This window comes from Aquarana catesbeiana, linkage group LG01 (assembly GCF_042186555.1).
Source record: "Aquarana catesbeiana isolate 2022-GZ linkage group LG01, ASM4218655v1, whole genome shotgun sequence".
NCBI classification, from domain to species: domain Eukaryota; kingdom Metazoa; phylum Chordata; class Amphibia; order Anura; family Ranidae; genus Aquarana; species Aquarana catesbeiana.
In genome coordinates this window covers 852,458,234-852,484,781 of record NC_133324.1, presented here as the reverse complement: position 1 = coordinate 852,484,781, position 26,548 = coordinate 852,458,234, and positions in this window count along the sequence as shown.

Genomic DNA, 26,548 nt, shown 5'->3' with positions numbered 1-26,548 from the left:
AGGGTCAGTTCCAGAGAAGGCAGAGGTATGTTTATCGTTAGGCAGAAGGTTGGTCGTATAACAGGCCAGGGTAAGTTTTAGAGAAGGCAGAGGTAGGTACAGTTTAGTGTTAGGCAGAAGCTTGGTCGTATAACAGGCCAGGGTCGGTTCCAGACAAGGCAGAGGTATGTACAGTTCAGTGCAGTGGCATAAGGGGTGTGGAGGAAAATGACAGGAAATGAGAATTACGTTTACCATACTTTCCTAATAATATAGAGAACTATGGTAACGGCAGAAACATTCACCTATACAGAGGCCTGTTTGGGAAGGACATTGGGGACAATAATACGTGGTGTCTCTTCTAACTCCTCTTCTGGAGCACACCCGTCATTTCTTCTGATGTCTGTGGCCTGTTTCACGGGGGGTGATTTTGTCAAGAAAGTGGCACTCATGGAGTCTGCTCACGGAATCAGAGCAAATATTTTCTGGTGGGCTTTCAGGGTACAAAAGGGCAGAGATTACTTGTTCCTGGTAGTGCAGATAGGATACGAGGGTCTCAGTAGATTTATGGTAAATAACATAAGTGTTATACATGGCCAAACTGAAAAAATAAATGGACACTTTTTTATACCAATGACGGGATTTTCTTGTGGGAAGGTAGGGTTCAATCATCTGATCATTGAAGTCCACTCCCCCTATAAACAAATTATAGTCATAGATACAAGCTGGTTTCTGGACTGGGCTGCTTCTTCTGGAGACTTCCATGTAGGTGTCATTATGAACTGTCGTGAGCATGTGGACATTTCGTTTGTCCCTTCACTTGACAGCCAATAGCTCCTGGTTCTGCAAAGACGCTGTCTCCCCTCGTCGTAGCCTTTCATTGACCAGTTTTTGTGGGAAGCCCTTCCTATTGGCTCTTACGGTACCACATGCTGGGGTGTCCCTCCGGTGAAGATTGCGGAAGAAGGGCAAACTTGTATAAAAATTATCCATATAAAGGTGGTACCTCTTTGCAAGGAGTGGATAAACAAGCTCCCAGACAACTTTGCTGCTGGCTCCAATATACTCTGGACATTCAGGGGGATGCAATTGGCAGTCCTTCCCTTCGTACACCTGGAAGGCATAAATGTACCCCGTGGCTCGGTGACAAAGTTTGTACATTTTAACCCCATGATAGTAATGCTGGCCATACACTATACGAAAAATTGGCTGAAAAATCGTTCATATAGACACTTTGTTCGTTTTTCGGCAAGTTAATGGGCACAAATCGATAATCGTTTGTGGTGTTTTTGTGGGAAAAAAATGAACGGCAAGTTTGGAAAATTTCTGCCGAACGTACGATAAATTGCAAGGTTAATGTGTTTCCCGTCCGAACTGTCTGCACTAGGTATATGTAAAAAAACGAACATAAAATTATTTATTTATGTCCACTGAATGATTTATCAGTCATTACATGATGGCACGATCGTTTGCAGTCACGGTCGAAAGTTCGTTTTTCGAAAATGTGTTTGGCCGATTTTTTGTATAGTGTATGGCCAGCATTAGTCTTCGGTGAAAATCAAATGAAAAAAATCAAGCATGACAAATTTATTGGTGTTCACCTGGACACCTGGCTGGGCAGTAAAAGGGGGGATATTTGCTGATCCGGAATTAGGGGGAAGCCACAGGGGGTTTTGAAGGGCATAGGGAAGGCTGGCATGGCCCTTATCTCTTTGGGGCTGAGATGACACCCTACTGGTGCCTGGCCTTTGTTGCAGTGGCACTACGCTTAAGGTGGACAAGACTGTGCCTGAGGTGGATGGCACTGCTCTCGAGGTGGACGGCACTGCGCTCGAGGTGGATGGCCCTGCGCTGCTGGTAGTAGGCTGCTGCTCTACGCCAGAACGCCTTCTTTTCACGGGCACACAGTCCTCTTCCTATTCCGTATCAGGCACGCTGCTTGTCACGGGTTCATAGGCCAAATCCGAATTGGACTGAGACTCAGAGAGCTTCCCGCTGCTCTCATCGCTATGCTTAGATGCTGGTAGGCCTCCTCAGTCATTTTTTTTAGCCATACTGGTGGCTGGTGAGGCTGATATGGCACAGATGAGCACTGATGGGCACAGGTGGCACCGATGGGCACAGGTGGCACTGGTGTGGCACTGGTGTGCATTGTAGTGGCACTGGTGTGGCTCTGGTTGTACTGGTGTGGCTTTAGTGGCAGAGGCGGCACAGGTGGGCACAGGCAGCACTGGTGGGCACAGCTGGAACTGGTGGGCACAGGCAGCACTGGTGGGCACAGGTGGCACTGCAGTGGTGCAGATGAGCACTGATGGACACAGGTGGCACTGATGGGCACAGGTGGCACTGATGGGCTCAGGTGGCACTGGTGTGGCACTGGTGTGGCACTGGTGTGGCTCTGGTTGCACAGGTGTGGTTCTAGTGGCACAGAGGTGGCACTGGTGTGGCACAGGTGGCACTGGTGGGCACAGGTGGCACTGATGGGGCACTGAAGTGGTGTAGATGAGCACTGATGGGCACAGGTGGCACTGGTGTGGCACTGGTGTGCACTGTAGTGGAACTGGTGTGGCTCTGGTGGCACTGGTGTGGCTCTGGTGGCACAGAGGTGGCACAGAGGTGGGACAGAAGTGGCACAGAGGTGGCACAGATGGTGCAGATGGCACAGATGTGGCACAGATGGCACTGCAATGGTGCAGATGAGCACTGATGGGCACAGGTGGCACTGATGGGCACAGGTGGCACTGGGGTGGCACTGGTGTGCACTGTAGTGGCACTGGTGTGGCTCTGGTTGCACAGGTGTGGCTCTGGTGACACAGAGGTAACACTGGTGGGCACAGGTGGCACTGGTGGGCACAGGCGGCACTGATGTGGCACTGCAGTGGTGCAGATGAGCACTGATGGGCACAGGTGGCACTGATGGCACAGGTGGCACTGGTGTGGCACTGGTGTGCACTGTAGTGGAACTGGTGTGGCTCTGGTGGCACTGGTGTGGCTCTGGTGGCACAGAGGTGGCACAGGTGGTACAGATGGCACAGATGATCCACAGATGTGGCACAGATGGCACAGATGACACTGTTGTGGCACTCTTGGGCACTTCTGTGACACTGTTGGGCACTGATATATCAAACACTTACAGATTGTCACCGTATAGCTCTCCTCTCCTCTCATGCTGCATTGGTGTGAGGAGAGGACAATGATGAACTCCTGATGACCCAGAATTGTTTACACTTGTGATTGCTCTGTCATCGGATGGCGCAATCACGTGGTAAAGGACCGCTGTCATTGGCCCTTTACCGCGATCCGTGTTGCGCTGGGTCCTGTGAACCCAGCGAACATGAATGTTCTTGTGTGCATGGCCTGGGGGCATGTGGGAGCGGTTCTCTGGGAGGACATCAGTGTACGCCCTCCCAGAGTTATCCAACCGCCCTGTAGCTGTCATTTGGCTATAGGCCGGTTGGTAACTGGTTAAAGAAGGGCTATTACTTTTGTTATCTCAAGAATGATTAGAGCAAACTTGGATAATCAAGAAAATATATGCATGCTTGGAGAACAGAAGGCAGTCAACTGAGGCACACTTATTTGCAATATGATTTGTATCAGTTATAATATAGCCAGTGTTCACAGGTCTAATTACAAAGCTTACAATCCCCAGTTAGTAATTGCAATGAAGAAAGATTCATACACAAGATCATTCAGTGTGATTAAGTACCCGTTTCACTAGTGCAATTTGTCATGTGACTTTGGACACTTAAAGTTGCACTACAAGTAGCAGCCCATCGATTTCAATAGCACCGTTCCAAACAATGTGGCTCAAAGCTGCAGTGACTCTGAAAAGGTAACTACACCACTCTGATGTGACTCCGGATGCGACTCCGACCCAGAGTGTAGATTTGAATCAAAGTCACATTCAAAGTCACACCACAGTTGCACTAAAGTTGTAACTCACAGTCACACTAAATCCTGCGACTTTGGAGTTGCACCAGTGGAAATGTAGCATCTAGGCCCACAGGTATGTTTCAATTACAAAGATTGCCCTAATATCATTGAAAGGGTCAACTTTAACTGCTTTTTGCAGAAAGGTACATATCCTTTTCCACTGCCTCCAAGATTCCAAACGAAGCCCTTATTATTTGCACTTACAAATTTCATTTTATATATATACTATTCAAATTCAATTCAAGTCTCATCAAAGTATTAGTATAGACAAAAGGTAAAAAGGAAAGTTCTGAGAAGTTTGCTAGTCTGGGTATTCAGCCGGGAGACGGGTGAAAACAAAAGACATAAAAAAATGCTTAGTGTTTCTGAAGTTAGGACTGTATAGCCAGCTCTGTCTTTCATACAAGAAATAACATTCACCCAAACGTTAAACTTCCTCACATGGGGCACCATCTGATATGGCAATTTTTATATCTCACCTAAATGATTAACAATACATACCATAAGTGATTAAAGCCATTTGTCTACATAAGAATCAACCAATGTGGTTGGAGCTATTATGGATAGAATTAAAACGAATGATAACTATGTGAAAAGAATAACGATCAAATTTATTTAAACTGAAAAGAAACATTAGAATGATCCGATATTATCAAATATAACATAGATAATGCAACCTTGAAAGCGGTGATATTACAAATACAGTGGACAAAGACAATTACATACAAAGAAAGTAAAGGAGGTGCATTACAGAGAGAAATCTTATGTCCCCTTGCTTCTTAGACCACAAACCAAATAGACTGAGCCAGGGGTGTATATTCTGATATATACACACTTGTAAAAACCCACCCCTCCTTTCCCCCCTTCCAGGTCGAGACACTCCCTCTTCCATATGCTAAGACTGCTACATTGAGCCAATGGGGGTGGGGGGCTCTCTTAGGCTAGGAAAGAATCTTAATAAAGGTCATTTTTAACACACCAGCTTCCATTTAGAGTCAAGTAATTCCTGTTCCCTTCCCACCACCCACCTGCTTTGAAGTGACATTCCAAGTAGTCCATAATTTATGCTACCAAATGGCCAGGGAAGAGGCTTTTGTCAGATAGCTACTCCAGATAAAATTCCACAGCTGGGTATGGTGTCTCTGTTGCTTCTAAGCATGTCAAAGCAGTATTCTGGATCTCTAGAGTCATCAAAATTTCTACTAAAAGAGGGCAAGCAGCCTATGCGTCTACAGTCAACAGTGGTGGTCGTGGACATGGTGCATCCACTGCAGGTGGTCATGGAGCACGTGTGTCCTTTTTTTCCGTTTCTGGCCATGTTATTGAGCCACAGTTGGTGGAGTGGATAATAAAGCTGTCCTCATCTTCCTCATCCTCTGTAACCCAGGCTCATAGTAGTTTGCCTTCCAATGCAGCTGCCAAAACGGTCTATTCCACTGGCTCCTTGTCCACAATTACTCCCTCCTTAGCCCCAATATCATTCACGGAGGAGTCCCCAGAATTATTCGACCACAGTGTCAGTTACATGCTGCAGGAGGATGTGCAGCAATTTGAAGGCTCAGATGTTGGTTCCCTGGAGGAGGAAGGGAGTAGCGTGACCCTAGAGAGAGGGGGTGACACAGAAGGACAAGAAACTGGCAGTCATGTTCCCCAAGCTGCAGCATACTGCCAAGTTTGCTCCAGTGACGAGGGGGGAGGGGATGATGAGGTCACTGACTGTACTTAGGTGCCTGAGAGAAGAGAGGAGGAAAGTGAGGAGGAGGAGTAACAACTCCAATGAGGTAGGATGTCCTCCAGGGGTCAGCTTAAGGGCAGCCACCTTATTGAATTAAACCACAGTGCTCCGCAGGTGCAGGGCGCTACTGACTTCCAGCTGACTTTTAAAATTTCCTTGATGTGGGCCTTTTTCGACATGTGTGCAGCATGTCGCACTGTTGCTGTTTGCAACCTATGTCTGAAGCGGATCAAGCGTGGCCAGAACAGCAGCAGCTTGGGCACCACATGCTTGACCAGACATATGATGACCTGCAATGCAGTCCATTGGCAGCAGCACCTGAAAGACCCACATCATAGAAAAAGGCAGACTTCTCCTTGCTCCTCATCTGGAATCTCAAACCCTACTATACCTCCAGTCCACTCAAAAATCTGCATTGAGAGCAAATAGGTGTCACAAGTACTTGCAGCCAATCTTCTAGCAGTACACCACCAGTTGATTTCAGCAGGCAAATTTCCCTACCCCAGATGCTGAGCCGTAAAAAGAAATTCAATCCCAGCCATCCACATGCTCAGCGTCTAAATGCTAGCTTGGCCAAATTGCTAGCACTACAACTGCTGCCTTTTCAGCTGGTAGACTCAGCCCCCTTTCGTGAATTTGTGTAATGTGCTGTACCACAGTGGCAGGTTCCAAAAATGCCATTTCTTTTCACGTAAGGCCATTCTGGCTCTCTACTGCCATGTGGAAGGCAATGTTTTTGCTTCATTGGACAGGGCGGTCAGCAGTAAAGTTCATATTACCACTGACTCATGGTCCAGCAGGCATGGGCAGGGATGTTACCTTTCCCTCATTGTGCACTGGGTAACTCTGCTGGCAGCTGGGGAGGATGCAGGACAGGGTTCTGTGTTGGAGCTTGTTCCACCACCACGCCTCCAAAAAGCTAGTGGTGATTCTGCCACAACATCTGTATGCTCTCCTCCCTCCTTTTCTTTTTACTCCATGGACTCTTCACAGAATTGTCCTCTGAACCAGCAGTGCTCCCTAAATGCTCAAGGGGCTATGCAAGCAGTCAGGCAAAAAGATGTCATGCAGTGCTTGAGTTGGTCTGCCCAGGGGACAGGCAGGCTCAGAGGTGGTTGACGCCACACCAGCTTCAGCCAGGAATGGCTGTATGTGACAATGGCACCAACATTCTCTCCGTCTTCCAACAGGGACACTTGACCCATGTTCCATGTTTGGCACATGTCCTGAATTTGGTGGTGCAGCGTTTCTTGACAAGGTACCCAGGCTTACAAGATCTCCCGAGGCAGACCAGAAAAGTCTGTGGTCATTTCCACTGGTCATACAATGCCAGTGCTTGGCTGGCTGACATTCAAGGGAAATGCAACCTGCCCATCAACCACCTCATCTGTGACATGCTCAGCAGGTGGAACTCAACCTTGGCAATGCTGCAGTGGCTGCACACAACATTAAAATACTGAAAACAGATATTACCTATTAATGTATTTATTTATTTTTTTATTTCAATGTTTTTATTGAAGAGTTTTACAGTACAGACAAGCAGGCATGGAGCAAGGTATTATTACAGCTCATTCAGTCTTGAAATGCACTTTTGAACAACAAGATTTTCAACAGTATACCTATAAAGTGTAAAAGATATACAAATAATCAATTACCAACTATAAATCTCAACTATAGCCCGTAAACCTACATTAGGTAAATAGAGCTGAGAAGGTGTTTTAGTGTTTCTTGGGGGGCTCTGTGTTGAGTCATGTCAAGAGTATTTCAGTGAGAACTGGTAGACAACCACATCACCCCCACACCCCTGTCGGGATCTAACTGTGTGTGGGTGGAGGGTTTGCCCACCTGATTTGCATGATCAGACTACTTGACTCCTAATTATGGTCTCTTTTATACAAAAAAAAAGAATAAAAAAGGTAATTGAATATGGATCCGTCTAGATGTTATTGAACGTTCTTGGTAGTGTACTAAAACGGTGTCTGTGAAGCCAATGTATGGCTATATATGGGGTTGTAGGGAAAGGTGAGGTGTAGGGAGGATATGAGGGTGATGAGGGGTGTGAGTGTTAACCCTTTCTGGGCTCATGAGGTAGGAGGCAGATTCAACCCCTCAGGTCAAGCTATGGAGTCTCAAGTAGTGAGCTATAGTCCGCAGATTCTTTAAAATTAAGCCAGCAAGTCCATATTTTATGGAATTTGGGTGAGGTGTCTTTTGCCTGGTGTATTAAATCCTCCATATCAGCTATCCTTCCCACTCAACGGAGCCATTCTGGTATGCTGGGGGGGGAGGTAGCCTTCGAGTGGGTAGGTATGCATAGTTTTGCTGCATTAATCATATGTAGTATAAGGGATTTTCTGTATACCTCTTGGGGGATGGATGTGTGGTGGAGTAAGTACTGGGCAGGGTTAAAACCCGGAGTGTAGGTCATGATTTTTGAAGTGAGGCGGTGTATCTCTGTCCAGTAGGGTTGGATTAGGGGGCAGTCCCACCATATATGTAGTAGTGTTCCCTTAGCCCTGTTCCATCTCCAACATAGTGGGGGGACACTGGCGTGGAATTTGTGTATTTTATCGGGAGTCCTGTACCACCTTGAATTTTGTATCCGTTTTCCTGTGCGGACAAATTTAGAGAGCCCTTGTGGATGTGTGAAAGAATATGATCCCAGTCTTCCTGAGACAGGTTAATGTCCAGCTCCTCCGCCCATTTTAGGCTGGTCAGATTGTCTTTAGTAGTGATCTTAGTGAATAGCAATGCGTACATCTCAGGAATGAGATGCCTTTGGGGTTCAGACCTAGTACGAAGGTTTTCAAATGGTGTTAGATCTCTGCTCCAGTGGAGGGTCGTAGAGGAGCTGAACAAGAAGTGTCTAATTTGGAGAAAATTAAAAAAGGGTATTCAATGTCCGTGAATTTGGATGAGAGGATTTGGAAGGAGACCAACTCCCCCTTGTCAAAGAGGGAGCTGGCTTTGATGGAGTTTTCTACAGGTCTGTCGATGTTACGCAGGGATTTTATACCCGGAGGGAAGTCCGGATTATGGTCTAAAGGAGTCAATGGTCCGGGTGAGCAAGCGATACTTGTCTTTTTGCAGATAGTACGAAAAATTTGTAAAGTAGGGCCTATTAGGGGGTGTGTCATAGTCTCTCACATGGTTCTGTGTGGGCTTATCCAAGGGAGATGATGTAATGACAGGGGGAGAATGCCTCCTCTAGGCAAATCCAATCTTTAAGTCTGGTATGAATGTGCCAATCAACAGTTCTGGCCATATTGCATGCCCAATAATATTTTTGTAAGTCAGGGAGACCAATACCCTCTTCAATTTAGGTGTCACTAAATTCTCCCAGCGTATACACGGATTCTTGTCAGCCCAAATGAATTTCAAGCATAAGTTTTTGTAAGTAGTAAAAAAAGATGGGGGAAGCCTGATCAGTACCGTCTGCAGCAGATATAAAAGTCTGGGGAGTATATTCATTATTCATTTTCAGGATAGAAGCCCTCCCAAACCAGGAGAAGGTGCCCTTATTCCAGTCCAGGAGGTCCTTTCATATGGTGTCAAGAATGGGAAGGAAATTTCTGGGGTAAAGATCCACTAATTTGACTGGCAATTGGATCCCCAGGTAGGTGATAGCATGCTTTTCCCAGCCAAATGGAAAGTTTGCTTGACAGTGTGACAGTACAGGGTCGGGCAAGGTGACATTGAGAGCTTTAGATTTAACCAAATTCATTTGGAGGTTGGAGAGGGATTTGAATAGAGAGAAGTCATTTAAGAGATTGGGAATTGTAGTTATAGGATCCGTAAGAAATAGAAGGATATCATCAGCGTATGCGGCCAATTTATATTGGTTATTCTTGATCGAAATTCCCTTGATGGCTGGGTTAACTCTAAGCCTCTGAAGCATAGGTTCTAGCGTCAAGATGAAAATAATGGGGGATAGGGGGCACCCCTGTCGAGTTCCGTTCGACAAGGAGAAGGCATTCGACAGTTGACCGTTGACCCTAATCCTCGCCATTGGGGATGAGTACAGAGCAAGAATGTATTGGAGCATATGGCTGCAAAAACCCATTTTGCGTAGAGCTTCTGACATGTAGTATAAATGTATTTATTATACTGTATTATTATAAATGTATTGGTTTTACCCAGAATAGAGTAACAGTTATTCGTGTAGGCTTCTTTTTTGCATATGCCTCCACACTGATATAAAGCATATTGAGAAAAACCTTTTGTTTACAGGCTCAACAACAGAACCCAATTTACACACAGAATACCGGTATAACACATTCCAGTCAAGTGACTCCCTTATCGTATGGTTAAATTTGAAGCTTCAGACAGGTAAATTGATCTACAGGGCAGATTGTCACTGCTGTGCTGTCTCTTTTAGTTAACGTACAATGCTTTGGAAATCCTGTCTCTTTTAGTTAACGTACAGTGCTTTGGAAATCCTGTCTCTTTTAGTTTGGAAATCCTTTGTTAAAAAAAAATATTTTTAAACCAAAATTGCATACATTTAATCATAAAAAGTTATAAAACTGCAATTTAAACATCTATACACTTAAAAAACATCAAATAACATGAATTTGGAACAATTATAGTATTATTTTAAAGGCATATATTATGCATTAAACATATTCTGTTAATATCAATATTTTTTTATGTTAATGGGCTACCAAAACTAAGGGTGAGAAAAAGGGTGGATGAGAGTACAATTTGATTTTGGTGAATAATGAGGGTTACTTTTTTTATCTAATCTAATGAGATATTATTTTTCTTCCAGGTTTATAGGAAACTCAGGCAGCCTGTGAACCTTGTAGAGTCAAGCAAGGTTAACATGACAGGCATCCTTTTATTATCAAGACCTGTTATGTTCATTCATGCAGCACTGACATGTGAGAGAGAAATGAAAATCTTTTGTCTTCTCACTCAACATCTTCAAAACAGTTATTTATTTCTTCAGCCTCTGTCACAATACAAGCAAATAAATTAATGACAATGTCCTACACTACAAAACATACTTAGCTCACAAGAAATAAAAAGCCCCCGGCCAAAAAACATACAACCCACTTCCAGCCTTCAGCACACCCAACATGCTGAACATTTTAGCCAACAATCCTTATTTTTAGTATTGTATGTAAATTTCTGTTCCTCAAGGACAAACTTTGTAATAATATTTCTCTTAACACAATCAGCAGCATAATAAGTTTCATAATCATGCGGTAGCTTGCAGGCACTATTTTATTATGGCGCACTAGTTTACCAGAGATGACAAGAAAGTGTGGATTCTGGAACGCTGATATTGTAGATCAATGATCCATTGTGTCTGTTTGCAGACAGTTATTCATTGCATTGCATATATTGCAGATGATAAAATCACAGCTATACCTTCAGGTTATGTTCACCAGCATTCCATTCAGAACTCATGAAATGAAAAAAAGAGCACCAAAGAATAAAATCAAAGGCACTTTTAAGATTCATCTTTAAGAGAAAAATACAAGAAATAAAAGAAGTAAAAGGCATTGGTGTAATTGTCATCATTACAATGTTTAAAACAAATATATCATTTAGCCCCATACTGTGTTTAAAGGGGAATTATAGCATTTTAGCATGTTGAAAAATGCTGCAGCCACACTTTGTATATGAGGCTTTAGAGAAATAAAGATATATTACACAAAAAGAACAAATGTGTTATTGCTATCTACAGTCTTAAACATATTGATTCAACATGATATGACCTAAAGCTATAGCGGTGACTCACTGATCAACAATAATTACTGCCAAGTGAATTATGTAAAATTCTAGCTGATGTGTATTCCTATCAATATACTGTGGATCTGAAGCAAAAATGTTCCATTTTATTAAACTTTCATTTGATAAAATTTTTTTATGAAAAAACAGGAAACAGCCTCCCTAAGACTCTACAATCCTTTAGACATGTATAGTTCTGTACAGAAGGATTAAGAGGTTCTATTGTGGCATCCCCAATTAAAGTATTTTTTGTTGCTGTGGTTAAGAGGGTGATGGGAACACATTTAAAGTGAATATAAAGCCAAAAACAAAATGTTGCATATGTGTGGCTAACCAGCCCTTGTATGTGGTCACTAAATACGTTTTCTTTTTTTCAGGCTTTTTTCTACTATTATTTTCACCCGGTGATCCAGACAGTAACAGACTTTCTACCCAACTCACTCACTGTAGTATCTATCTATGAAGGAGCAGTGTTGTTGACCTAGGGCAGAGCTACAAAATTCCCCCTCCCCCTATTTTCTTCTTCATAACATGGGGAGGTGTTTTGTAATACACAGACATAGCTGCAAATCATTGTAACTGATAAGAGTGCAACAGAGGGAGAGAGTACAGAAAAGTATTAGCACTGGTAGGATGAACATGTATCTTTAGTACTTACCAAACAAATATAACAAAGCAATTTTTTAATAGAGTACCTAACAGATCAAAAGGGAGCAAATAGAAGGGGTAAATTGTTAAGATTAAAATACACTATAGAGTGCCAGGTTTCAGGTAGCAGCATACTCTATGTATCTCTATAGCTTAAGCTCCTAATGTTGGTAAGAGCACTGGGAAATACACTATATTACCAAAAGTATTGGGATCCCTGCCTTTTCACGCACATGAACTTTAATGACATTCCAGTCTTAGTCTGTAGGGTTCAATAATGAGTTAGCCCACCCTTTGCAGCTATAACAGCTTCGACGATTCTAGAAAGGCTGTCCAAAAGGTTTAGTAGTGTGTCTATGGGAATGCTTGACCATTCTTCCAGAAGTACATGTGTGAGGTCAGACACTGATGTATAGTATCTTCACACTGATCCACCTCTGTGCATATACAGAAATCCTCGTGTCAGCTCCACCAGTTGTGCCCTCACCTTACAGGCCTAATATCTGCACCTTAGATCATAACCAATCCTCCTCTGATTAGCTTCTTTAAATTTTCCTCCTTTTTTATAGCTCACCCGTTTACTTAGGCGTCTCACATCATAAGGTGTGCGCCTTTCTTATTAATTAACCTTGGCCTTCACTCACATCGCCCACATGCAAAGCAACAAAACTCACAATAGTGCTTTACCGTTTTTATAGATTTATTAGTTTAAAACATATAACAGGTAACACTCACATTTTCCGATTAAAAACAAGCCTTTATGTGCATATCCAAAGGTGCTAGGACGATGGTATCACCTGAGAACAGCTCTGCAGCCCTGGTTAGCAGTGTTCCTCTGTATGTTACACTGAATTGCCTTTTCTTGGTTACTTCCTGGTTCCTGGTTCCACACATGTCAGCCCTGAGGGGTTTAAAAACGGTAAAGCACTGTTGCAAGTTTTGTTGCTTTGCTTGTGGGTGATGTGAGTGGAGGCCAAGGTTGATTAATAAGAAAGGAGCACACCCTATGATGTGAGACATCTGAGTAAATGGATGAGCTATAAAGAAGGAGGAAAATTTAAAGAAGCTAATCAGAGGATTGATTATGATCTAAGGCACAGCTATTAAGCCTATAAGGTGACGGCACAACTGGTGGAGGTGACACAAGGATTTCTGTATATGCACAGAGGTGAATAAATATGAAGATACTACCTTCAGTTATATTGATTTCACAAATCACAAAATGGACTGTTTTGTTGTTTTGCACTATTGATTGGAATTCATAAGGACACTGTGTGGAGCATGGAGCACATTGCACTTTATTGCTAATTTGTGGCATTTATGGAATCATTTTTTTCACATATGAATTTTGATCATTGCATATTATCAGAGAATATTTATAGAAAATTGCACTTTATATTTTATTTATATGCATATTGGATGTGTAATATGTTCACATAGCACTGCACTTATTTTTAATCATTTTGTACTATCACATATTTAGGAAGTATGTGGAGTGCTGGCAGCTTCTAGGAGTAATATAGCAGCTCACAAGGTGTTTCACAAATTCACAGACACTGATGTGGACGAGAAGGCCTGGCTCACAGTCTCTGCTCTAATTCATCCCAAAGGTGTTCTATCGGATTGAGGTCAGGATTCTGTGCAGGCCAGTCAAGTTTCTCCACCCCAAACTCACTCATCCATGTCTTTATGGACCTTGTTTGTGCACTGATGCACAATCATGTTGGAACAGAAAGGGACCATCCCCAAACTGTTCCCACAAAGTTGGAAGCATGAAATTGTCCAAAATGTCTTGGTATGCTGATGCCTTAAGATTTCCCTTCACTGGAACTAAGAGGCCAAGCCCAACCCCAACCCCTGAAAAACAACCCCACACCATAATCTCCCCTCCACCAAATGATTTGGACCAGTGCACAAAGCAAGGTCCATAAAGACCTGGATGAATGAGTTTAGGGTGGAGAGACTTGACTGGTCTGCACCTCAACCCGATAGAACACCCTTGGGATGAATTAGAGCGGAAACTGCGAGCCAGGCTTTCTCATCCACATCAGTGCCTGACTTCACAAATGCGCTTCTGGAAGAATGGTTAAACATTCCCATAGACACACTCCTAAACCTTGTGGACAGCCTTGCCAGAAGAGTTGACACCGTTATAGCTGCAAAGGGTGGACCAACTCAATATTGAACTCTACGGACTAAGACTGGGGTGCAATTAAAGTTCATGTGCATGTAAAGGCAGGTGTCCCAATACTTTTGGTAATATAGTGTATTTGTGGTGGTGGAAATTTTGCACATAGTTTTGACAAAAATAGCTTTTAATAGGTATCATTGATAGGTTCTGCCTTGATTCATTTTAATTAAATAACAACTACTGAACACAGTTCTCCTTAATTCTCCTATGATGATGCAATAGAGTGTTGTAAGGTGTGGTGTTTTTTTTCCCTAAAGAGACAAAAAGATTGAAGTTGTATAAATAGAGTAATATGCTAGTGCTTGGGCAGGGAAGGAAGCCTGGAATGCAGAGAAATCCAGAGAGGACTAGAAAAGACTGAGCAGACAGGTAAGCAAGAGTAGTAGTCAGCGGGACCCAGTATGACAAGAGAAATGACAGCAAATTCCATAACAGGACTATGCATGCTGTATTAAAAAATAAATGTATTTTAAAAATCCACTTCCTTGATTACAACTATGCACTGGCAGCATCATTTACCAGGTGCATTATTAAGTTCTTCCTAGTGCTATTTGGAACCCCCGAGGACATGCTGGAATATTCAATTTACCATACTCCTTATTAAACATTGTTTAGCAGTTTCAGTCAGAAAAAAAATGTATATTTTTAGTGAATATACATTTTTGTTTGAAACTGTAAAAAATACAAAAAAAGGCAGGCGCAGAAAATGAAAACCAAGGGGAAGCCTTATGATGGTGCCATATTAGGCCGCTATACCCAGACGCATACTTTTGGGTTAAACCTCCGAAACATGTGATTTCCAATTTGTTGAAGCTCTGGCACCTCTTGCATAACTTCCAGATTCCCTCCTCCTCTCCCTTCACTCCTGAGTCACATGACCTGCTGTGGTCTGCTGGAGCCTGCCCGTGGCTGGAGTGCTTGACGCGGCTAGGGAGGATCTCCAGTGTCCAGATACTCAGAAGTTGTGCTGCGATCTGCTCCCTTCATTCACTTGGCGTTATCTGCAGCACTGTACCATCTTCCAGATCCTCTGAGTATTAAGCCGGCTCCTTCCTTCCTCTCCCTGAGTGTCCTATGGTCTGGAGCCACGGGCTGACACTCAGTCTTGCTCCTCTGATGCGCCCTGGAGACCTGGCCACGATTCCTGCATCTACACTCTGGAAGGATTCTATTTGGTACCCCTGTCTCCTGGTGTGCCTGTTCCTTCCCCCATACAGCCTCTGAGGTGGGACAGCCATCCATCCACCCCCTCTGGCTCCTATGACTGGCACAGCTACTGTGAGTCCACATACTCTTTGGGCACTTTTAATTGTTACTTCTTACATGATTTTATCTTCACTTTACTAATAAAGTGCATATGGTATACATGGACTTTATCTTTTATTGACTGTCTGCCACTCTTTGGATCAGTGTCCCCTAGTTGTTTTTTTTTTTTTTCATTTGAAACTGTGAACTACACATGAGTGGAATATTTATGAACATGTCACACTTCTAAATAGTTGTACAATATTTAGAAAGGGCTTTTTTTTAGAAGCAAATGATGTTAATTAAAGCCCTACTCTGAGATAAACTCCCACCACTTCCTACCACCCCCACCCAACTAATTGTTACATAAAAAAGCCCTTTCTAAATGCTCTCTTTATTTACCTCTAGTAGCAATCACATGCTGATCTGGCACCAAGTCTTCTCTTTTGTTTACCTCATAATTTGGGTTCTTCTTTGAGTGTTCATGTCAGTGCCTGCCTGGCATTGGCATTTCCTATTGAATGGGCTGCAGTGGGGTTCTTCAGGACCCAGAAATGGACAGTATCATCAGAGGGGGTGACAAAGAACCGGTGATTTCAAGGGGGAATTGAAGAGTTGGTTCAGCGCTCCTCCCACCCAAAAACAGTGGCAGTACCAGGTCTGGATAGGAGATTTAAGTGAGTGTATCTCCCTTCACAAGGTAAGAGAGGGAGTCTTACAGTATAGGTTGGAGGGGGTTGAAGGGAGGGCTAGGAATAAAATATTATTGCCTGGAATGGGTCTCTAAATGTGATGATTAACTAAAAGAATTGAGAATATTCACAAAATAAATTGTGTGAATATTCACTTCAGTTTCCCAAACATGTGCAGATAAAATGAGTAAACAAGAATCTTCACATGATTTGATATTTGACGTGAATATTCATGCATTTTATTGTGTGAAGATTCTCACCTTCTTTAATAAATCAGCCTGAATATGGTAACTTTGTTGGCAATTGTATGAGTTTCATCAAATACAGTGTAGTGACAATATTTTTCCTGGAGACATCATTGGAGATTAACAGGTGTTTTTTTGTTATAGTCAGGACAATAATTTTCTCACTGTATAGGTTATCCTACCCAGGTTAATTTTATCTGAAGTAGAAGTGGATGCTGCATTGGAGCTGGACAAGCATCTGTTTTCAGAGCCTGACTTAATAAATTGTTGTGGTATGTTGTGGTGAACTGTTTATTTCCAGTATTGTTGCTAAGTGACATCATTATTGGTGCTTTCTCATATGACCATGTGGGCTTCTAACCATAACTGCTGTTTTATGCATCAGTAGTGCTTTGATCCTCTCCAATGAGCGAGTGACGGGTGGTGGGGTGTTTGACACTGACGGACAGACCAACCGAGCAACCGACAGGGGGATTGGCGGTGGGTGTCTTGTTTGCCCCCCCAAAATATACAGCACCAGCCACCACTGTATCCAACCCTGTGGGTGTACACCACAGGAGCAGTTTTATTAAAGAAAAATGGCTAATGGAGTATCCTTTATCAAGAAAAAAAAAATATCCCAAGCCTTTGGCAAGCTTGGTACAGCAGTGACTGCACCACTAGAAAGTTAATTGTTTAGCTGGCAGACAATCAGACACTTATATTATCCTGTACAGAAGCCTCACCATGGCCAGTGATTAGTGGTAACTGGTAAGAAGAAAAGCAGTACCATTAGAATGGGTTTACACCATCATGTTAGAAATCAAATATGCTTGTTTCTATGCTCAACTTAATTCCTAATAATATTTATGGAACTAAAATTAAATATGCATTTTGTTGAGTTAAAATTTAAATTCTTGCAAGATGCATTTTATATACATTTTACATAAATATTTTGTCTATTTCTTTCAATTTCATCCCTGCAAACATGTGAAACCATGGGCATGTAACTGAAAGTACATTGATTAGAACATGTATTGCATTTTAGTGCATTTTGTTCATACATTACTATTGACTGCAATGTAACACTTGTTTTTCAAGAACCGCACAAGATGCAGTAAGCAGGATTTGACAAAAACACAACATACTTTAGTGTAAAGCAATGTACTTATGTGAAGAGCTTCATAGATTTTAATGAAACCTTTTTACCCTGCATTTTGGGGTGTCTTGAACACATCTTTACAACATAATGATAACAACATAATAATATGAACAAGCCCATACTGCAAACGAAAATAACACTGGCACTGGTGGGTAGTAGCAGCATCAGTTATTGATGATGATGAAGTTCTCTGTGTTTTGGGATTGGAATTCAAACTAACAACAGAGAGAAAAAAAAGCCTTAAACCTGCTGGCCACTTTGTATAACTTACAAAACAGTGTGATGGAAATTCATAAACTTTGTCATTTTTATTTTTTTTTTCTACCTGCTGTTTTTGAATAGTCATAGTTTAGCCTGTACCTACATAAGCTGTGCATTGTCATAGATACTTCTTCCAATAACATGAAGAAAGCACGCAAGACTTATAACACTTTTCTTGCAATTATTTATATTCTTTAGATGACTCCTTCCAGCCCCCCTCCCAGTCTCAGACCCCATACACACTATTAGATTTTCTGCAGATTTTAGTCTTCGGATTTACCAAAACCATGTAGTGCAAGGGCCTGCCTGATTGCCAGCAAATTGAAACTCTTAAGGTTTGACCTCATATTATATGGTTTTGGTAAATCTGAAGACAACAATCTGCAGAAAATCTAATAGTGTGTATGGGGTATTACACTCACCTGTCCCCTCTTAAATGATATTTTGGCTGGGTGGACTCCTACAGTTAAACTTTAAATAAACTTAAACTTTAAATATGATATGCTGACAGAAGAAACCATAAGCATGCCAGACTATGCATGAGTAAATCATTTAAGATCATGTGCCTCTGCTCTGCAAGTAAACCAGCAAAATGTATTATTACTACATTTGGTATTTTTTGCTTGTATGTGTGGGTGGGGTGCTAAGAATCAATTTTCCCAACATTTTGCACCCTTTCTGCACTTATTCATAGCCGTGTTTTCTTTAAAATATAAATTTTCTCCTCAGGCAGTAACCTACCTATCTTTTGTCTGTTGCACTGAAGATTATATCCTTTGCAGAGCTATAGCTTGATTTTTTTTCTACTGCATCACTGGAGTAGACCCTCCAAGCTATAGGATGTCTTAATTCATTCCAGAGCTACCTGTCCTCTTGTTTAAAGAAGAAGTAGGCAGTTCATTGGCTTAGTGGTTAATGCTTCTTCTTTGTGTCCTTGGTTCAAACCCTGGTTCGAACAATATTAGTTACCTTGTGCATGTTCTAAGTTTGATTTAATTGGTTTCCTTTCACACGCTAAAGATATGCTGGTAATTGACTTTAGAACAATATTCTACTGAGCAAACTGTTTCACCATCTGCCCCAAAAGCATCTAAAGTGACTTCATGCAAAAGATGACAAGTTCATGCTTGTTCAATGCAAACATATTAGGTATAGTTAGTAGCTATTAACTTTTTAGAATTATCAGAAGTATATTAATTATGACTGTTGATTTGCATGGCAATTTCTGCCAATGCTTGCAATTTTCCTCAAAATAAAATGGCGTTCTATGTTTGCTTGGGTTGCCCTTGAGTAGAATATCCCTATCCACATTTTTTTAAAAACATGTTATGTTTTTATTCGTATTTTCATACATATTTTTTGGTATTGCTGTGGTAGTTGGGCTGTTCACAACGGAGGATAGGCACCTCTGCATTCATCTGTTTTGCTAGCATAATCTACCTCCTTTAGAGCACTTGGAAGTTGTATTTTTTTTTAAATGTATCTATTTATTTTCATTATAGTCAGGGTACTGGAGCCATAGCAGCAGGGTGTAGCTGCTGAATCCTAAAGAAATCCTCAAATCAGAGTTTATGTTTTTGGGGGAGGTATTTACTTTATTTTTTTTTTTGCTGTGGCTTTTTTTTATTGATGACACAGGAAAGTTGCCCTGTATTTGTAGCATGCCCCCTCACATCTGTGCTATAAAGTAGTGTGCACCATATATTTTTCTCCCTTTAGCCATAGCTAAAGCAGCATAGCTACCATTACATTTTGGCAATCCCCTTTATTAAAAATGTCAGGCATGACTAGTAGAGTAGAGTAAAAAGCAGAGGTTCTACATGTGAAGGTAGTAGGGGGTGAGTAGTTTCTGCAGGGCAAAGCAGTGGTCTATCCAGTGGTCTATCCATACCATCTAAATTTAGGAGTCTGCCTTTTCTATCTCAGAGTGACTGTGTTACAGTATGAGAAGAGGTAGTAAAGTTGCTGACAAAGTCTTCTCTTCTTATGCCTACCAAAGAAACCATTTGCCTGCTTATTATCTAATGTTCACCTCTCCTAATCCTTCTCCTCTGCTCTTCCCAGGTGCAGAGCAGTCACTTGTTTGCAAGTGCTCCTAGTGTACCCTTTACCTCTTCCTCCTCTACTCCAAGATGCAGAGGAGCCATTCGCCTGCATGTATTACTAATGCACCCTTTTCCTCTTCCTCCTTCTTCTTTTCTGCTAACGCCATGATTGCCTTGCAAAATGGCAATATGGAGGTGTCAGAATTAGAGGTCACTGCTATCTCCAGTGCCTGTCCACAGAACTATGCAATGTGTGAGTGTTTTTAATGTATTTGCTACTGGATTGTATTTTCTCCCACCCAAAATCACCTCTATACCCAGCATCCTAATGCCAGTTTATTAAAACTGCAGACCTCCTTTTCCATTTTGTGCAATCACCCGTTTTCCTCAAGTTTATGGCCTGTGCTACACCATAGTGGCAGATACCTAGTCACCATTATTTTTCTCAGAAGGCCATTCACCAGCTGCCATTATTTTGTCAAAAAGGCCACCCCTGCCCCTGACCAATATGTGGAATGCAATCAGGCAGTAGGAGGCAGAGTAGGAATATGAGGATGAGGCGTGTTGAGGTGTTGGTGGCGAGGAAGGGAAGAAAATGGGGAGGCTTCAAGGAGACCATTTAACTGTACAATGTGCAATGGCCTGAGGATTCAGATCTCTAAACTACTATTAAAACCCTTATAATTGTAATAGTAAGACCCCGAATGGGGTGGTGGCACGATTTGGACGTGCTTCCCATCTATAGCCCCTCCACAGTTGGGAAAGTCCCAACGGTCGGAAAAATGGGAGGCCACAGTCTGCCATTCCTGTGGCATTGAAGGGAAATGTGGAGTCAAACCAGAAAAAAAAAATAGTACTTTTGCACATAACATTGCAAGCAGATTACACAAAAACATTCTTGGCCAACATCAGTATAACATTTATTTTAAGGAGTATTTAAAGACAAAAATATAAGGCCCACTTATCAGATTCCTTACCCCCTCTGATGGCCCATTGTAAACATTTTAAGGGGGGGTTTGAGCTGAGTTTGGGACCCAAAAAAAGCCTATGGCACTCTGCCTGAATTTAAGAACAACAATAACATTTGTACACATTTTAGGGGATGTTTAGGGTAAAGCGCTACAATGGAGCTGACAAAATACATTGTTAAGTGACTAGGCTAGGTGGGTATGGGCCCAGGATAGCATGCTGGGGAGGCTAGTGAAGGCAAATATGCATGAAGGACAAAAAGGAGCATTAAAAGCTTGCAGCATGCATGGGGACAAAGGGGACATTCACAGCATATTACAATCATGGTAATTAGGGAATGATGAAAGAAATGCAATACATTAGCATACATTAAATACGTAGAATGTGATGTTAAAGGAGAAATTTTACCTTAATATAGTCCTTCTGCAGGACCTGAATAATGGCAGAACAGGTCTCTGGAATAATGATCCCCAGAGCCTGGGGGAGATGCCTGTGGAGAACTTGAGGTCCTGTAGGCTTCTCCCCGTCGCCAAGTACTGCAAGGTGGTGACGAGCCTCTGCTCTGGAGTGATGGCTTGCCGCATGCAGGTATCCTGAATGCTAATATAAGGTGACAGCAAAGCCAACAGATGGTGAAAAACGTGGTCTGTCATCCTGAGAAAGTTCCTGAAATCATCAGGGTTATTTTCCTGGATCTCACGCAGCAAAGGCATGTGAGAGAATTGGTCATTCTGGAGTAACCGTTCTTGGTCCATGAACTCCTCCCCACCCTGTTCATGGACTGGGCTTGGATCAAAGTACTAAGAACCCTAACACCAAGCCCCTGCACAGCACAAACTCTACGACGAGTACGTACCCACAACATGGCTTCAAAACAGTCGGCTGGTCAAAACGAACTAACAGAACGCACTGAAGAACAGCAAGGGCTGTGAAGAGTGAGCTGAAAATCAGAAACGAGTAGACAAGATCGCACTGAAAAACAGCTACGAACTGACTACATGCACTGAAGAACAGATACAAACCCCACAAGCACAAACTGAACAGCAATAAAACGATCTGAAAAGCACGAGTCTGAAAAGCATGAATCGTCTCCCACCAAACTTCTACAACACAAGATGAACACAAGATTAGCAGAAGAAGCCCAAAGGGTGGAGCAGTGGCTATTGAACTTCCTTTTTCTAGTGCCGTCGCATGTGTTGTACGTTACCGCACTCTTGAAGGTCAGAATTTGGTGTGACCGTGTGTATACAAGACAGCTTGAGCGGAAAACCATTGGAATTCCCTCAGAGTTTATTCTGACGGGAAAACCGGTCATGTGTACAGGGCATGAGTGCCTAAATACTGTTTCTGTTGCTCTGTCTCTATTTTTTTTTTTTTTAAAACCTGAGTGGTCCATGTCTCTGAAATTGCAGCCTCGTAAAAAGATGACATACTGTGCATGAAGTCTGTCAGTATTTAGGGCTTTTGTTATAAAAATACATTTGTTATAAAAATACATATTTTCAGCTGTTGTCTCTCAAATAAAGCGCTCTAATTTTCATTTCAATTTTTGCCTCATCTCTCCCACTTGCATTGCAGCCCAATCAAGCTTCTTACATACTGTCCATCAACTATGTTATAAGTGTGGCTATAGTCTTTAAGACATGGCACATTTTACAAAACGGTCTTGTTCCTTGAATTATGGTTTGTGGTTTTAAAGTGTTTTTTGTGCACTGTGTTTTCACATTTTAGTAAATGTTTAACATGATATAGTGTGGCACTGCCAAAACGAAGATCACAAGCTATACTGTTAAACAGATTTTTCACTGTCCAGTTAGTATGGAATTGATAGCTTTAGCTTTATTTATTTTTGTAAGAGTAAGCTCTTCTTTAGCTATTCTGTTGTAGCTGCTACTCCCACCTATCAATTTAGGTGTATTACTGCTAGGAATAAAAAAATCAGGTGTCACAGCCACAGGCAGGTGCTGTTGTATTGAAGCCAAATGTAAACTTTCTAAAAGATGTGTCTCTGGTGCTGTCTGTGTGAATTGTACTGTCCCATACAGCATAAAGGTATTTCTCAAGCATGTACAGTGGAACCTCAGTTTGCGAGTAACACGGTTAACGAGCGTTTAGCAAACCGAGCACTGTATTTCTAAAATTCCTAGATCGGTTTGCGAGTGTTGTCTCGTAAAACGAGCAGGATTCAGGCTAAAAGCGGTGTGCAGTACCACTTTTGGCCTGAGGTGGGGGGGCGCCGGAGCCGAGCAGAGCCGAAAGTCGCCGATTGGCACCATTCAGAAACGCACCGAAAGGCCCGAGGACAGTTCGGCTGACCTCAGCAAACCTCGGAAAGATGTGTGAACGTCTTTCCGAGTTTTGCCGAGGTCCGCCGAAGTGTCCCTCGGGCCTTTTCGGCCGTTTCCGAGGCTCTGTGTCGGCCCCTGCCTCTGGCCGCATGCGGTATTGCATCCCATTGAAGTCAATGCGGAACTAATTATTTTTGCTATGATATGCGAGTACATTGGATTATAAGCATACTCCTGGAATGGATTATGTTCGTAATCCGAGGTTCCACTGTATTAAAAAGGAATGGTGTTTTTCCTGTATCACCTTCAGTTGCATAAATACAGAACTCTTTCCCTGCTGTATTTTATTTTTTATTTTTTGCATTGTTTCATGTCCCTTATGACAATTTTCAGCTCCCTAAGCCCTTTTTTGACAGTGACTAGCCTTGATAATAGACATAATTATTTTTTCAAAATTCATCCCTCACTGGCTTCAATAGGGTTTCAATTAAAATGTACAACTTTTACATTTTTGTTGATTCCCACAAACTCAATCCAGGCACTTGTGCCTACTGAACACAACCGTGTTCCTATGCAAAAACAAAAAATGGTTCTTTGCTAGATAAGGCCATCTGCACTTACACTTTCCGTGCACCTGGTAAGGATACACGTAATACCATCTTGTAGGAGAGAGTACAGATGTCTCTAATGTCTTCTAAAGGCCATTTCTAAGGCACAGAGAAAACCAGAATAGCTCTTAATTGAGGAGTAAGAGGCCAATAGTCTCTAAAAAAAAGACAGAAAGAAAGGGCAAAAACTTGACGCTTAATATTTCAAAGAGCCAAAAGCTTGTCCAGACCCAGAAATGTTACCACCCACTGTATCTATTTTTAATTTTTAAAGCAATAATTATGCATTTTTTTTAACCACTTGCCCACCATAGATATACTGTGGCAGGGTGGCTGCTCTGTGCCGTATCATGTACATAGTACATGATCTGACACTTTCGGGTCTGGGGTACCCAAAAATAAATAAATAAATAAATAAACAAATAAAAATATCCTATAGTTTGTAGATGCTATACCTTTTGCACAAAGGATTTTTTTTACCAAAAATATGTAGCAGAATACATATTGGCCCAAATTGATGAAGAAATTAGATTTTTTTCAATTTTGTTATTGGATGTGTTTTATAGCAGAAAGTAAAAAATATTGTTTTTTTTTTTCAAAATTGTCAGTCTTTTTTTGTTTATATCGCAAAAAATAAAAACCACATGCATTTATGGGACATTTTTAAATGCATTAAAGGTATGTCATGATTTTTCAATGATGCCATTCACACTGTGCTTTTACCTGCATTTAGCTGTGTTTCAGGAAAATGGAATTCTGTGCTTCAAGGATCTAATTAAAAATTCTAAACACAGTTAAACACTTGTAAATGCATGTAAAATGTCTAAATGCTCCTAAATGTATCTAAACCTGCTTTAAAGCAGTAATAGCTAAATGTGTGAAAAAGTGATCTGGGAAGCATAGAAGTTGGGTATACTTCCCAGATGACTTTTCCTGTGTTTGAAATGCTAAATGCAGGAGTATCAATGTGAATGAAGCCTAAACATTATATTTTCGTTTCTGAAAAAAGAAATCCTTGGAGGATAAAATTGTGGTTTATCCAAGATATTAACACAATGGTTTATCAACTGCAAATTTGTAGTAAAAAATACCTGAGGTTACTTTAATGTACATAAAGGAAAAATAATGTCCAAGATATGTTTTTTTTTTTTTTTTTTTAAATATAAAGGAAGTGGTTGTGTTGAGTAACTAGATACCCAACAAGTTGAATTTTAAAATTGTGCACACCCATGGAATGGCAACAAACTTTAGTACCTGTATTTGAGTGGTCTGTGGAAGCTTGCACTGCACAACTAATTGAGTCCATATGCTACTTCTCCCTCCCCCTCCCCTGAGTTTTTATATACATGTCCTGCAAAAGACTGATATCAAGACAAATGCAGGTACTTTCACTGCTTACCCTATGTATTAATGAATACAGAGCTGCCCTAATTTGTATCTTTTGTATTTGTCTGGAGTTTAGGTTTAAATGTGTACAGAAAAGTAGCTCTTGTATAATTATTTGTCTTTCCACATGTCTGAATTGCAGATGCTAATGTACGTGGTATACCTAAATTTAAAAAAAAAATGTAAAATGTATTGCTGCTATATACTGAATACTCTCAATTAAGACGAATTTTGGTTTAATCATATAATTTAACGGAACAAGCATGATTCATAGTCAGATAATTAAAAAGCAAACCTGGATACTGAAACCCCTTCACATGCTAATTACGCAACCAAGAGTTCAATAGAAAACATTGGGGGTACCGTCTATGCACAGTCTATAATTTAATTCCAGCTGTATTCTTTACAAGATGTTTTCTATAAAGGTCGCTCCATCATAAAAGACAACCAGGAATGTACTGAAGATTTTATTAAAAATTGATTTTGACCTTAACAAGGAGTGAATTCACCTTTAAAGGAAAAAGATGCAGTAAAAACCTATTAACTACTATCATTGTGTGCAGTAATTAAAGTTGCCCCACTTTTTAAATACAGCATTCTTGCAGTTTTTAAGCTGCCATCTGACCTTGCACTGCTTTTAATAATTTACTAGAGCTGAGCTGAAGGGTAGAACAAGAAAAGCAAGTGTTTAGAATATATTTATAGATGCGGTAAAACAAAAAAGGTATTTTCAATGTAGGTTTTCACATTGCTTCAGGAAGGTCAATGTAAAGAATTTTCATAATGCACTAACTATATGCAGATGCAGTTTATTGGGAAGTAAATTATAATAATTATGCAAGCATCAGTTATTGTTAAAAAAGGATAAAAAGGTTAAAGGTGAACAGCATAATCTGTAAAATACATTTGCAATCATTTTAATGGTGCAGACATTAACAACATACTTTTTTTCTTTCTCGTTCAATGAGGGACATACTGTGTGAACTCCATACCCTTGGTCAATACTGCTGCATAAAGGAGGATTGGACAATGCCAAAAAAATCAGTAGGCCAGCCCAGGAAAACTGCTGCTTCTACTACCAGCATGCTTCAGTTTTTGCTAGTGTTCTACGAGGATGGAAGTCTTTTTTCAGCTCTCCTGTTTAAACTCCTTCCCGCCAGCGCTATAGACAAATGACAGCTACAGCGTTGGCTTACTTTGCCAGGAGGGCATCTATTGATGCCCTCCCATGATAGCACTTCCTGCGGGTGGTGTGCACTGTGATCGCCAAGTCTTTCAGACTTAGCTGATTAAAGATCGGGGTAAAGGGGCAATCACAGCGGCCCTTTACCACATGATCAGCTGTGTCCAATGGTAGCTGATCATGGTTGTCAACACAAGCCGGTTATCGGCTTTTCTTTCCTCATGCTGCCAGTGTGAGGAGAGAAGAAGAGAGACGAT